This window comes from Hermetia illucens, chromosome 5 (assembly GCF_905115235.1).
Source record: "Hermetia illucens chromosome 5, iHerIll2.2.curated.20191125, whole genome shotgun sequence".
NCBI lineage: Eukaryota > Metazoa > Arthropoda > Insecta > Diptera > Stratiomyidae > Hermetia > Hermetia illucens.
In genome coordinates, this window is record NC_051853.1 from 9,436,138 (window position 1) to 9,449,316 (window position 13,179).

Here is a 13,179-nt window from a genome sequence, read left to right on the forward strand (position 1 = left end):
GGGAAATGCTGAAGTTGGAGGCAGATTGGTGCTGGGTGAACTCAATAATCAAAAGGATTCAGGCGGAACTTGTAAAAACAGAGCTTTTGGGATGAAAAAGTATTTCATTTTGTAAATACATATTTCAGAAACCAGTTGTCTCCTTGAACGCTGGGAGTCCTCTTTGATAAAGCATTTAGCGAATTCGTTGGTCCTTTTTTGATGAAGGAATCAGCTGATTCAGACAGAATCTTTTTTAGCAAAGACAAGGAACATTTTCAATTTTTCCAAAAAAAAAAATCAAATATTAAGACTAAGACTTTTGTAATCTACCAAAAATACAGAGTGGTCCAAAGGTCTTTTAACATTGTGACAAAAGTCCCTTCCCACCAAAATAAAACGCGGAAAACAACCGAAAGACGGATATATTGAGGAAAAGCGAGTACAAAATGTTGCCAAGGGTCTATCGTCAGTGTTGGAATTGCTCACCGTAGGAGTTGATGCAGTCGTCGAGGGGCTGAACGCACTCCTTCAGAACGCGTTTTCGCATAGTGCTATTATTTTATGTCTTGAAAAGCGTCATAAATGTGCGCCTCTAACTCTTGCAGATTGAACAAGTAAAAATCCATTAGGGGTCATGTCCGGGGAACGACGAGGCCATACAATGGCCCCACGCCGACCGACAATACGTCTCTGGAATACGTCATCTAGGTAGCCACGGACCATAACTGCATAATGCAGTAGCGCACCGTCTTGCTGGAAGTACGGGCCATCAAAATTGGGAAGCTGCTTTATTCCTAGGAGGAAGGTCATTTTCGAGCATCTCCAGGTAGCTGGGCTCACAGGTCCGAAAGTTTTGTATTGTTTGTCGTAATACTGCTTCCCAAAAACGACGTGTACCTGTTCACCCTGTTAAACAGTCTCGCATAGTAATCACATTAATCATTTCTGCATTGTCTATTTCAGGACTCGTATCCAAGCTATGTAGAAAGATAGTTTGGGAAGCTCTTGATCCAACACAGAGATAACGCAAGAACAATTTCTTAGATTACGCGAGGTTAAGTTTGACACCTGAAGTTTCAGCGTTTAGCTAGTTCAGGAGGTTGTCAGGAAATCAAAGAGGCCTTCAGAAATATAATGATATGGAGCTAACTAACTAATTCATTCTGACAGATGGACTGATTTATCTCCGTTATGCTCTGCATCTAGCATGCTAGCTCAAAGCCCAGGTAAAGGGAACAGTTTCGAGGTAACCTATCTGATACTATTTTGAGGATATGTTTTCCCAATGAAACTTTGGAGGACGCAATCGACACCAACGGTGAAATGCAATTAGATATAAGAAATTGGAGGAGGCGTTCACTAGATCCAGATAGTTGTAGGCAAATGCTGGGCGAAATCGAGGTTCGAAATTTGTTGTAGCGCTGCGAAGACGATGTGAAGGTGTTATATGGAAGGAGTTAGATCCACGGTTTGCCTTTCTTTTGCTGATTCCTAGGATGCTGATGGGGACTGCTGTGTGCAAGTTCTTTAATTGGTACTCCACGGGGCAAAAAATAGTAGATAAACTCTCCTCAGCGTAAAGCTGCGATCCTGCCTCATGGTAAACGGGTGCAAGGTACTATGGTCCTTTGTGGGTTGTTTTTGTGCGAGGTTGATCCAGCGAAAAAAAAACTGTGCTGATGAGTTTTCCTAACGGTAAAGTTTTAAATAGGATTCAGTTCTAGGGGTAATATTGAAGGATCAATATCATCTCATAAACTGCTACTTCAGCAGCCTGTTCCTCAAGAAAAACGAAGAGTTTTTTTCAGGAACACACAAGTTGCTGGAGATAAAGGTAGCACCAGGACGCTTTTTCCTCCCTCTTCCGACGGGCCAGGGAACAGAACCTTTGGTGATGCTCCACAAATTAGCGAAGCAAATGGGACTGAGAGTCAATGCAAATAAGATGAACATCATGATCTAAAGGACCGCCGAAGGCAAAATGCTTCCTTGCTGAGTAAAACTACAGTATCAACAGTACGGAGAGGTTAAAAATCATTCAGATCTTTCCTGGAACGACCCTTCTGGTTAACGAGAAAGACATTAAATTACTATTCACCTCGGAAAATCAGGTGTATTCCTGTGTGTGTTGAGGTTTAAATTATATACCATAGGTACCTTTTGATAAAATGTCAATCGGCCATTTACTGTTTAAATTCGACATACTGAAGACCTGCATAATTTCCGTCATATTTTGGCATGTCGAACCTTCTAATAAGCATGTTTCCAAGTATCAGACACGTACGCCGCAACAGCTTTTCGTTCGAGATTGTGTGAAGCCAAAGTACCTTGATGACATATCATGCTCAATTTGGATACGTCAAATCTAAGAAACAGACTGTAGGTGTGTGAGGTGCTTACTTGAGAGCCCGAAATAGATATTGCAGTAGAGAAAGGGGATAGGGCGACCACATAAGTTCCACCCTCGGTGCGGTTTTTCCACATAATGTTTACCCTAGGCGCGGCTAATCTGGATAATTTTTATTCCTGGCCCTGTTGATCCTCTTAATTTTTACTCCGGACAAGGATCCTGTCCTAGGGCCCTGACAGAAGAGGTTATATAAGGAGGGAAGGTAATTTATGAAGAATGAAAACAAAAAAAAACCGACCAAGGATGCAGCGCTGGGGGCCGGAAGAGGGAAAAAGGAAGTTGTGGTATCACCATTGAAGGAGGTACGACATACTCTACCACTTAGGTAGCACTTCAAACAGGTGAGAAGAGTAGATAGAAACCCATAAGCTAAAATGAGTTCGTTGAAAAAGTAGGAGTGGTCAACAGTATTAAAAGTTTTGGAGAAGTCACAGCAAATTTGGTAATCTTTAACTGATTGGTGACAGTGGAATGCTTTGGTTGAAATCTTTGGTGTTCCTTCACAATCGAGTATTCAAAAAAATCGGAAAGGTTGTCATTTACATATCTCCGGAGAATTTTGGAAATGGAGGTAAGAAATGATATCGGATGGAAGATTTCAGCCAGAGTAATGTCATTTTTTTGTTTGAGAGAGTACTACGAACCTCTTTCTGCCTATTTTGAACGATCCCGTGGGAAGAACTATTGAAAAAAATGTTGGAAAGGAGAAAGATTTTTACATTTTTAAGAAAGAAATTTGGGAAACCATCGGGACCACAACAGTCGATAGGAAATTCGACAATGGAAGCATTCGAGAGAAGAATTGTAGATGTATTGGTTGAGACAGAGGAAGAACTAGCCCTACTCAACAAGGGGATGAACTACGTTCTAAAGGAAGGCACGCTACCAATACAAGACATAGCAATGGACTTTGAAGCGGCCATTTAATACCGCCCAATAGGTGAAAAAGAAACCGCAAGGATAGGTCCAGCCAAAATTATATTAGATGATGCCAAGGACAATAGTGCCAAAAAGAGAAATAAAGAAGCCGCCATCGTCAAAAGTGTCAAGGAAAAAACGGTGTTCTACATACACGCGGAACAAGGAAGTGCCATGGTGATCATGGTCAAGGAGGAGTACGATAAAGCAGTTATGGACAAATGTTATGACAGCTTCTATGAACTAAGGAAAGACCCCCTACCAGAATCGAGCAAACGGGTGGAAAAAACGATCAAGGAATGTGAAGGTGTCATTGGAAGCCTTTCAACTTTGCAAGTGTCCAATGCTACCCTTTCAACAATCAGGTGCCTGGCAGACATCCATAAACATGGAAGTCTAAATAGGCAGATAATCGCCACAACAAACTCCATAACTCAGGAACTAGCTAGTATCGAAACTAAGCAGTTCGGGGCTCAAAAACAAATACGCGGTGAAAGACAGGGGAGAGTTCATTGAAAGAATCGGCCAAACCCTGAAGAAAAGAGTAAACGGCAAAATTTTAGTATCCTTCGATGTGAAAGCTGTGTACCTTAGCATTCCTGTAAAGGAGGCGCTCTACTACCTGGAAGAGGACTTCCTGAAGAGAGAAGGTTCACCTGAGTGGAGGAAGGACGGAAGTGGATCTGAGACTTCCTTTTTTTGGATGTCAAAATGATAAACAAGGATAGAAAGGTGGAGTTTGACATCCGCAGAAAAACTATCCACTTCCGACGAACCATCACGACAGCCTCTAACCATCTATTGGGGAAAAAAAATGTTACCATTCAACTCCATGAACCATGACATGTACATTTAGTGAGTTTGGTCATACCAAAACTGAGGTAGGATGATCACAGAGAAGGTCACAAGGTCATTGACGAAATAGAAATAAAGTTGGGAGAAACGGAAAACTCAAATATGAGAGCAGAAGAATTTGAACTTTCGTCCCTGATGGTGGGCTTGACAAATATTGGCGAACTGCATTTTTTAATTAGAGTTTTTATTGACAAATATAAGGCTGGAGAGTTAGTTTGATCTTTGGTACTTGTAGAATGGCAAAATCTCATCCAAGAACGGTGTCTCGAATGTAGGACATCACGGATTCGCCCAGTAAACCAGAGGTACCTCGGGAAGTGAGGACAAGAGACAGGAACAGTACCAGGAAGGAAATTGTCAGTTATTTGTAGGCTTGAATGCAGCCTGACTAAAGGGGGGCGGGGGGGGGGGGGGACTCGTCAGTTGTAGAAAGAGACTTATTTGGACCGGGGAAACTGGTCTTCAGAAAAATAAATCTCGGCGTTTTCGTCGAGGTTGTGCTCCAGATCGATTCAAATGAAATTCAATTTTAGGAGGCGCATGGTGGGCATCAGTTAGCTTACCTCAAGTTACTAAGTGATAAAAGGAACCGATAGTTAGGAATATTGGCAAGAACCAGACCCAGGATGTAGTTATAGAGATTGCGGTAGGTATTTGTTTGTAAGATGGATCAGGAATTAATTACTGCAGTGAAAACTAAGAACGAGGGAGAAATATATTTAGATATTTAGGGGGATGGGTAGAGCGGGATAATTTGGCCTTTTAGTAGAAGAAAAATTGAAGTCCCTTCAGAGGATGAAACGTATGCCAGCATATTTGTGTGAGAAGACATTTGACAATGAATGGAAAACCTCTGAAGGGGTAGGGAGAGTAAATACGAAGAACATTACGCGTATCGCAGCTGGAAGACATTTGGGAAACTTCTGAACGGTGGCACGTACCGTGGTTGACCCGTTATACCCCTTTAAGGATAGTTGGTTTGATACAACCTTTTGGTAAAACATTGACCCTGGTTATCGGATCTAATGTTGTGCAAGCGATAAGTCTACAACGGCGGGACAAGCACAAAGGCGAACACAAATATTCATGACAAACCGAGGTTCCAACCAGGGGCAGTGAATTGACCGATTCGGATATGTTAGTCTCTTCCTAATAATTTAAAGGAAATTGACCTTTTTTTTTGGAAAAGAGCAGAAATACCTTTGAAAAAATGATACGGTGAGCAGAGAGCCAAATTTGGCGAATTATTTACGTGTCACTGGGTGTGTTTGTATATAACTGAATGTCAAGGAGACCTCGCGTAGCGTGGTTGACCCGTTATACTCCTTTAAAGCTAGTTTACCTGCTTCCACCTTTTGGTAAAACATTGAGCCTGGTCATCGGATCTAATGTTGTGCAAGCGATAAACCTACAGCGGCATGACAAACACAAAGACGAACACAAACATTCATGACAAACCGAGGTTCGAACCAGGGGCAGTGAGTTGAGGAACTGACGCTCAACTAATTCGGACCTGGTAACCTCTGCTGAAAATGGTCATTTTTTGGAAAAGAGCAAAACTGCTTTGGAAAAAAAATGATTCAGGGGCAGGGAGCCAAATTTAGCGGCCACTGGGTGTGTTTTATGAAGTGGTCACTCAAAGAAGATAACTGAATGTAAGGAAGACCTTTCCTTCATTTAACTTCATTGGAAAATGCCTGGTCTCGTGGTTGTCTTCGTAACCTCATCGAACTCGGGACGCCTTTTTGAACGGATTTCTGTCAGTCGCCCCCTTTTTCCTATTTTTGAAGATTCCCCTAAAGCCTGTGCAACCCCATAAAACTAGATGTAATCCGCAGTTAAAGTCCCTTTCAACATCCGCAATCGAAGACGTTACTTCGTCGTTCCACTCTTCCAACTTTCACATTTTTCGTAAGATTGATGCGCGTAAATACCTGACAAGTAACTGTAAGCGTACATACTCGCAATAGCCCCAAATTCAATCCAAACATCTTCAGATCTACTCGAAAAAAATTCCACGGTTGATATGTTGCGAAAAATGCTGGCCTGCGCATAAATTTTTCCTTTGCCTGGCAGGTGAGACAACAGTGGGAGGACCCAATCAGTGATTTGTGTGCTCATGATTTTCCAGGAAAAGCAATTTATGTTCATAGAAATGGAGAAAGTACAATGTCCTGAGACTAAAGACTTTAGATACGTCCTGAAACTGAAAAATTGAGACACGTCTTTCAAGGGAGGAAAACTGCAAGGTCGCATGGAAATATGCTTCCTGGGGCAGGTGAAATTCTGACGTGGAAAATCTCTTTTGGCGCAAGAGGTGCACCCCCGCAATTGCATGACTAAATCACTATCGGTCGTTCATTAGGGGAAGGTATCACGTCGTTCTCTTGCAGCCACTACTTCACACTTTTTTTAAATATTTCCTTCCCATTTTTAGCATCTCCCTTAGGCCGTGCTTTTTGGCAGGATCTATCGCAATGGGGTCCAGCCAAAAAGTCAAATTTTACCAGAGACTTCTGCACGCAGATCTGAATCGTCTGGACTTCCCTGACGCCTCCTACCACCATTCACACCCTCTCCACCCACATCCACTGTGAAAAAGACCTTCCACCTTCGCAGTCCGCAGACTGTCTGCATCCCCCAACTTGGATGAAATTTAACTAAAAAGTTTACCAAAAAAGTGAAATGCGACTTACCGTTACGAGAGTTTTCCGTTAAATCCAATTGGCAGCACCCGGACATTGCACAAAGCACTTTTCACCTGTTCAGAATCCTCGTCATCACCTGAATTCACTTTGTTTCTGACTCCGCGGATTTTCTTTAGTTTCTCACAAATCTGTCACTGGCTTTTCCACCGTTTCGCACTCAATTACGTTCCTGACTTTTTTTTTGAATTTTTTGGCGCGCGGAAAAGAGCGAGGCACAAACCACTGCGACACCAGCAGCAGACAACTCCGTGGTACGGTTCGTTGGCAGACGCGCGCGCCTATCGCGAGTCCACCTTTGCAAAGATAGCGCCGAAGATGAGAATCGTCAAAAAATTTTCACCTGCGACTCGCCTCCGCTCCCGCGGGAAGATTCACACTCCACCCTCACTCACTTGACCTCGTCGCGAGGCCTCTGCGCCGCGACTCCCTGATCTCCTTGGCCGTCTGGCCGTCGTCAGTCTCGTCTGCGGAAATCAGGCTCCGTGTCCGTATCGATTCGCGCATGCCTGCGCCACTCCGGGGGCGGAAAATGCTCGTCCCTTCGTCGAATTGCACCCGCGCTCGAGACACAAATCACGAATTTTCCAGGAATCGGGAAAGCGTCCGCCAAGTGTTTTCGCACCAGACCGGATACAGTTCCGCAGCGCACTTCCGAGATCGAAATTGTTTGTTGTTGTTCGTGAGCGGGTCGGGCGTGCTGTGCGCCCGTTGCAAACTCGGAAAATGAAAGCAGTCGTGAAATGGCTTGCGCCGAGTGGTCCACTGAAAACGTTCACTCCTCACTCACGACTCGGACCAGACCTCAAGCTCGGCTCGGCCCAGATGCGTCTCCTACAACTGTCTTCGGAGATGTGACGATTCCCGACATCGCTCGCTGCCAGCGCGCTTCCTCCGGATCCAGAGGCAGGGGTCGCCGCCGGCCCGCCGAACCCTCCTCAGTTCCAAGACGCCGGACGGCTCGGCCAGGTCGACATTCGACACACGGCGGCGGCCAGAGTCACCCCAGGAGAAATGCTTGAGAAAAAACGAGCACAAAAGAAAACACGAAGCTCGGCTCGCGTGTACATAACGCACACATCGGGCGCGGCGCACACACACCGTCGCCCAGATAAAGGTAAACATACCGAGCGCGGTTGGGCAATGAGAGCGCTCGAACCCGACTCCGACGGGAAAGGTGAAATATGCGGGATACACACCGTGTGAGGGAAAGAGTCGACTCGATGCATCTCCTCCACTCGCCGGAGATCACAATCCCGCTCTGCGCCCAGCAGCTAATCAGTCGCGTCTGTGGTAGCCCAAAATCACCGCCGAAACCCATTTCCATCCAAGCCCTCCTGCTCTCCCCTTCCCATTAGCAGCCTCCCCTGGGTCGCTTCCTCGAATCTCGCCGTCTCCAGGACATCGAACCCAAGCGAGCAGCTTCAACCCCCTCGGATTTTGTAATCCAGTGTAGTTGGTCCTCTTCTCGTTCTCTCTCTCTCTCTCTTTCTGGCCGCAGAACAGATGCTCCTCTCAGTTGGTACACAGGGAACAGTGCGCGATGGAAGTAAATAAGCGAGCGAAGTTGCGACTGGAAGGAGGCATCTGCCCGAGATTGGTTTGATGCCGTTATTTACATCTGCGGCCGTTTTGGTTGGCTGCTGTGCCTGCGATCTCGATTGGATTTCTCGCTCCCTCATCTTCGGGCGCCTGTACCAGAGATGCCGGCGGCTGATGTGAGCCGAGATTGGTGGAAATCAGAGCATTAATGGCATCTCCCCGGATCAATATTGCATGTGGGACGGGTCAACTTTCCGAGATTTGGGAAAATGTCGGATTTTGAACTGTTGTTCGGAGCAGGACTTTCCAATAGGACCGGGGGTGGTGTGTATGCGCTGGAATTCAGGCGATTTGGTCTGGATTTCGATTGCATTCTTTGAATTTAATTTTAAAGACGTTTTTTTTTTCTTTCAGTTTGGATGGTTCTTCTGGGACTTGGGCTTGGTGTCTTTGCTGGAATCCAATCTCATAGAAAATTTTTTTGACAGGACACAGCCAATACCGTGGAGTGTAGCATTAGAAAAGGACCTACTTCAAGTATTCAATAAAAATTAATTCTTATTTCGAATAAAATCTAATTTTTTTATAGGAGTTGGAGAAGAATCTATCATGAGTGGATCATGTTAGCGGTACTGACCCATCTAATAAATAAGGAAGGTGAGAGGAAAAATGGCATATTGTCAAGGAGTGCAAAGGGAACCTCATGAAGTTAATTCAAATAAACCTCAATCAATGCAGCTTTGCTAAGGGTTTACTCATGCAAACGACCTCCGAGTTTGTAACGCCACCACCGGTGGGAGTGAGGAGTTTAGGCGAAGGTCTCTGATGAAAACTCGTGGTACAACTGCGGGTTTTGGGCGGGTGTCCAATCTTAAGAGCAGAAAGAGCTAGGACACTGTCAACATGATCCTTACTCTACAGCGCAGTTCGCTGCGCAGATTAAAACTGACCACGTGCTCAACAGTACTGGAACAAGGACCCAGCTGCATGGCACTGCTCCTGTCTGGGTTCGGGACGGCCCCCACCTTAGGGTTCTTGGCCAAGGCCAAAGGGATGGCCTTGTCTGGATTGGGTGGTTGGGGGTAATGTTTTTCAGTGTCTATCTAACACCGAATGAAATAATGCCGGACTTTCCAGGCAAACTTGATGTTCTGGAGGACGTTATCTTGGGCACGGAGATGCGGATATTGGTCAGGGGTGACTTCAATACCACAACAACTGAATGGGACATGCCTCACCTCGACTCATAGTTTTAACCTTGCACTGGAAAACACCGAAGTAGTCATCCTGACTAAAAAGAGAATCCAGACTCTGAGTGCCATACCGATTGGCGAGACGACAATCGAGTCAAAACCAACCTTAAGTGCCTTAGATTGACTCTTCGGTCAAAGATGGGCTTTTTCGAGCAAATCAAAGCAACAGCGTACAAGGCTTCACTTGGAGTTTCGGTCTTAAATCAGCTAATGGCGAACATTGGGAGTTCTACGTACAGAGGCGAAGAAGAAGTTTTGCGGGTGTCGTCTGCTACCGCCCTATCTCTGAACCGGTCGTGATGGTGATCGTAGGAGTGATCCCCGTTGCCCTTCTTGCTAAGGAGCGTCAATCCATATACAAGCGCCAGGTAGACAGATGGACTGCGCGGCTCATTGGCAACTTAGGTGCGTGGCAGAATCGGCAACAAGGTGAGACTGCCTACTTCCTTACCCATCTCCTAAATGGGCATGGGAGTTTCGAGTCTTACCTGCACAAGATTAGGAAGGCACAATCTCCTGATTGTGTGTCTTTCAATTCGGTTGTGGGCGACGTCCATCACATCTTTTTTTCTTGTGGAAGGTGGGGTGGGATTTGCCAATAACTCGATTTAAGCAAAAGATATCTCTCTCCTAACAGGTGGAGTCGCGTTGCGCGTTACTTCGGGTCTTTACCGATGCAAAGGATATAGAGCTTGACAGATGCGCTGGGGGTGGAGACGAATGGTAGGGGTTCCTTGAACTAAGAATTCCCTTCCTCCTCTCTCCACTATTGTTGATAGCAATTCCCTGATTTTAAGTCTCTGAAGACGCACTGCACTCTCTGACTGCACTGCCTCCTAAAAGAACTATTGTTTTTCAACTTCCGGCCTAGTATCTAATATTAAGCGTTCTCCCAGGTGCATTAACCTACTTTATATAAGTACCGGACATTGTCTAAGATATTTTTGAAGGTGTGGTATGGTATTACTCTACCTACAGAAGAGTTATAAGAGGCAGTGCGACAAATGATGCCAGATGATCAGACTCGGAGAAAGTTTGAAAAAGGTACATAAATGAAGAGAGCTTCTACGTTGTAATAGGGGCGAGTAGTTAAGAGAGTGGGAGGACACGTGAGGGATAATACTAGTGTGGCAGGTTTTTTGTTAAACAAGAGGAAATGGCTTAATTTACGTTGCATTTTTTCTCGGACAAGACAATTATAGTTATATGAGGGTGACCAGATTACGGGGCTCTACTCGAGGATGCTGGTTGGAAGTAGTAAAAATCGGAGGGAACGCAGTATAACGCTTGACAATTTTACACCCCACTTGGTGATTTCGAGGTAGTGGATGTCGTAGTAGAGCTTATTGTCGAAGTGACTCCGAGGTCTTGAGTGTAGTTCTGATTTGATAAGGAATAACCGTCAAGGAGGAAGTGGGTGAACATTTGAGTGAGTAGCACATTGAGTGACATTTGCTGAAGTTTAGCGCAAACCCACTAGCAGAGCACCTGCAAAACAGAGTGTCTAGGTTTGACTGTTTGAAGACACAGTTCATAGGTGATATTACAGGGGAAAACAGTTTAAGGTCGTCGGGCAGGGACGAGCAAGGAATGAGTGGAGTCGCTGATCAACAATAAAAAGAATAGGGGCCAGAATAGGGTCTCGTGGGTTGCCAAAAGAGGAGAAAAAGGAGTAGGATGTGAACAGCCATTAAAAGAGACTCGGTAGGATCAGTTGAAATGGCAAGAGATATGCCATGTTATAATTGATATGGGAACATTGAGATAGGTGAGCTGGGACAAAAGTATCTTGTGACTTACAGTATCAAAGGCTTCGAAGTTTGGAAGAGTTCAAATCCCTAAATTCCATATTCATGTTTGGACACCTTTAGTGTAGCAGTAAACTACTACAGGTTCCCCCACAATGATGGTGTCCGAGGGGGAGGAGATTAGAGGAACTTGAAGCAGAATCTATCATGAGTCGTTCATGTTAGCGGCACTGATCCATCTAATATATAAGGAAGGTGAGAGAAAAAATGACATATTGCCAAGGAATGCAAAAAGGACCCCATGAAATTAATTCAAACAAACCTCAATCAATGCAGCTTCGCATAAGATTTACTTTTATCTAATAAAACTTAATTAATAATTGGACAACAACCAACCAACCAACCATTGCTCAAAAAGCAGGGACCAGTAAAAACATTTCTGAGATCAATATATCAGACGTCAGGAAGGAGACAGGTCTCGGCGGCGCAGGTGTTAAATAATACCTGTGCCACCTGAAGGAAGGGCTGAAACCAGAAAAGACCCTTAAGAAGGCTCAGGATAGATCTAACCCACCTCTACCGGAGCTGAGAAAGCGGGGAGCAGCAGAAATGAGCCCACATGAAGGGAATGCTCCCAAAAAGTCCAAACCTGCACCCAAAGGGGAGAAAACCCGGGCAAGTCAGAGGTGAAGGCAGGACTTAGGAAGCCCGCCGTTAGTTATGCTAGTGCGGACAAGGGCATTCGACTGGCCATACCGCCAAAAATGTTTCCAGAGCAAATACTCACTCGTGAGGGGCAAGAAACTATCGAAAACCTTATCGTCAGACAGATGTGCAAGGGATGGACTTCGAAACTTGTATTCACCGGGATAGGCTTTCGACCAGGTCTTATACTGGTCGACTGCCCGACGGAAGACACTGCAGAGTGGATTAAGACCATAGTTCCTAAATTGCCAGGCTGGGAAGGGGCAGAACTGTCAACATGTGCTGGGGATGACATACCAGGAGCACACATGGTGACAGTTTTTCTCTCAAAAGCCGTGACAATAGAAACGGAAGATCTTATGGGCCAGAATGAAGATCTCCATACCCGACTATGGAGAGTCTTCAGAAGCAAGATGGTGAAAAAGGGTAAACTTCTCAAGATCGGGGTAGATGACCGATCCCTGGAGGCAACCAAACGTCGGAGCCATATCAATTACCGATTTGGCAACATACCCGTGCATGTGCACAGGGAAAATCGGAGGAAAGATACCTCGGAGGAGGCACCGGGTGGAAAACATACCGAGGTCCCTGAAGAAGTTCCGAAAGCCATAGAGGCGGAAAGGACTGGATCAACCAGAGAAGTAGAAGTAGAGGAGGAGGGCAATACTCCGATAGTGGAGAAGAGCTCCAAATAATAACGGAGCCAATGACCAGCACTAAGATAGTCCAGATAAACCTCCATCATGCGAAAGCTGCATCTGCGGTAATTGCAAGACAAGTTCCAAGGAGAACATTGGAATAGTGCTGGCTCAGGAGCCCTGGGTGTACTGGGGGCAGATTCGCAATCTGCAAGGAGGAAGCATTTAGGTAATTTGGGATTCCTCTTGTGAAAAGCCAAGAGCTTGCATAATTCTTAAACGTAATTTAAAATACATATGTCTTTCAGAGTTTCTGATCGGGGACCTTGTGGCTATCCAAGTCTCATCGGAAGCTGGGAGGAGCACTTGAGACGCAGTCGGGATATCGGTATACTTCCCAGAAGATGAAATCCGGGTTCCACC

At 45.2% G+C, this 13,179-nt stretch overlaps 1 protein-coding gene across 1 annotated transcript in view; it reads right to left on the reverse strand.

Annotated features, from left to right (window-relative positions):
* Positions 1–7,891, reverse strand: part of LOC119656702 (zinc finger protein 236) — a 99,009-nt gene extending 91,118 nt beyond the window's left edge. Inside the window, exon 1 of the mRNA XM_038063211.1 lies at positions 6,862–7,891. The gene's annotated coding sequence lies outside the window, so the exon portion shown is untranslated. The remainder of the gene's footprint in view (positions 1–6,861) is intronic.
* Between the last annotated feature and the right edge of the window lie 5,288 nt (positions 7,892–13,179).